This window comes from Nannobrachium achirus, assembly GCF_963921795.1.
Source record: "Nannobrachium achirus genome assembly, chromosome: 4".
Classification (NCBI taxonomy): domain Eukaryota; kingdom Metazoa; phylum Chordata; class Actinopteri; order Myctophiformes; family Myctophidae; genus Nannobrachium; species Nannobrachium achirus.
The window spans coordinates 6,523,173-6,525,672 of NC_137813.1; the positions used below are offsets into that span (position 1 = coordinate 6,523,173).

General features: G+C 44.8%; 1 protein-coding gene across 3 annotated transcripts in view; it reads left to right on the top strand.

Moving 5' to 3' along the window:
- The window catches only part of srebf1 (sterol regulatory element binding transcription factor 1), a 56,816-nt gene that overhangs the window by 41,910 nt on the left and 12,406 nt on the right, over positions 1-2,500 (top strand). The gene's annotated exons all lie outside the window — the stretch shown is intronic.

Below are 2,500 nucleotides of genomic sequence, written 5' to 3' on the forward strand. Positions count from 1 at the left end.
CGCACACACACACACACACACACACACACACACACACACACACACACACACACACACACACACACACACACATTTCAATCATTTATTTATGTCCACATCAGAGATACAGAACAAGGACACAAATATTACAAGGTGCTGTAAATAATGTACAGTCGACAAATCCTGGACAAATATCCAATACCCACACATCATTCAAGGGTACAAGTAACAACGCCTTCGCCATATTTGGCGACTACCGATAGTAGAAGAGATTTTACAGAGTTTTGCAAGCCGTTTAGCTGCTTTTTTTGGCATCCCAAGTTGTTGGAAGCCTCTTACAACCAACCTATGTACATGTCCTAGGCTGCCAAAGAACAACACAAATAGATTGCACCTATAGCCTAGCTCTGTGATGGTTCGTAGGAGCGGCTGGTATTTAATGACTTTGTTCATAAAGGCTTCCTCTAAGCTAGAATCAAAGGTACAGGCCACTTCAAGAATGGAAACTGATTTGTCTCCTTCATTGACAACAACAACATCTGGTGTATTAGCAGAGAGATGTGCAAATATTTCTGGATTTTCTGTACAGAGATGAAACATGGAAGGTTTGACACATGAATGTTTGTACATTCTCACAGACGGTGCAAAATGTTAACACATATGGTGCCAACCCCGAGTTTCCCGAGTTTGTATGGGGCTGTTAAGTATGACATCATTTTGTAGGCAGAGGAGAATTTCTGCCCCCAGTTTCCGTGAATCTTTTTACTATTTTTACTATTTACACATTTTTCTTCTCTTTGTTGTTGAAAGGAAAGTGTTAGAATTATACTTTAGTCGTTATTTTGGTCTCGGATCTGTTGAAATAGCGAGGGACAGAAAATGCTCTGGGGGCAGAGTTCTCCTCTGCCTACAAAATGATGTCACAGCTTAAAAGCCCCATTGGTACCAACGCTGTGCCAACCCCGAGTTTCCTGAGTTTGGGCCGTTTTTGAAGGATTTTTTTTTTTTTTTTTCAAAAATCGCGAAATTGCATGTTTAACCCCCATACCAACCCATTCTTTCAAACATGGCAGCCATGTTTGTTTACATCTGAAGAAAACATAATGGCTGATAAATCATGAATGCCTGAACGGATTTCCAAGCGGATTTTTTTTTTTTTGCTGTGAACAGCGTGCACACACGTGGTGCATGATCTAGGCATGGGCGTGCACGATCCGTGCACTATAAATTACATGGAAGTCTATGGAGACCATGGCATCGTGGGACATTGAAGAGAAAAAATCATGGCACCAAAAAAGTTAAGATATGTCCTTTGTTATGAGATCAACTATTCTGTGCAGGGCCGTTTTTAGCTATAGGCGAGCAAGGCGGACGCCTAGAGCGCCATCCTAGAGGGGGCGCCGAAATGGAGGGAGTGGAGTCACTCAAACCAGCCCCAAACCGGCCCAAAACCGACTAAAATCACGTGCTTTGTGCGCGCACGCGAGTCGAGAGAGGCGCATTCGAGAGAGCTCGCATAGAGCGCTGATTAGACGCGCTACGGCCGTGATTCTGTGGTGGCGTGCTATGTAGAGTCCTTTAAGATATTGGACTTCTACACGGGAGACCCAGGTTCGAATCCCGGGTCGACAAACACACACACACACACACACACACACACACACACACACACACACACACACATTGGTGTGGAAAAGTCCTTGAGCAAGACTCTGAACCCCTAGTTGCTCCCGGTGAGCAGGTTGGTGTCTTGCATGGTTTATGAATTGCCATTGGTGTATGAATGTGTGTGTGAATGGGTGAATGTAATGCACGATCTATGTAAAGCGCCTTGGATAAAGGCTTCATATAAATGCACCATTTACCATTTATTGTGTGTCTCTCCAGTGGACCCTCTGGCCCAGGTGACCCAGGCCTTCAGAGAACATCTCCTGGAGAAGGCTCTGTACTGTGTAGCCCAGCCTAGAGGAGAGAAGAGCAGCAGCCAGGGGGAGGGGTGAGCGCACACACACACACACACACACACACACACACACACACACACACACACACACACACACACACACACACACACACACACACACACACACACACTGTGTAGCCCAGCCTAGAGGAGAGAAGAGCAGCAGCCAGGGAGAGGGGTGAGCACACACACACACACACACACACACACACACACACACACACACACACACACACACACACACACACACACACACATACACACACACATACACACACACACACACACACACACACACGTTTAGGGACCATTTCATGCCAAATCAAAAAATAAAAGGTTATGCAACGCTAACTTCAATTAATGATCCATTTTGGTGATCTCCAATTTCTATGGCGTGTCTATGGGCCCTATTTTCTTCCATGCTAAACCCCTAAACTTTTTTGCCTTTTTTTACTATTTTGAAAATCTTTTTTATATGCTTCAAATAGCCAATATACATCGACACGTTCTGAGCTTGTAGATCAGCCATTTGAACAGCTATCGGATGAAAATGAGGCC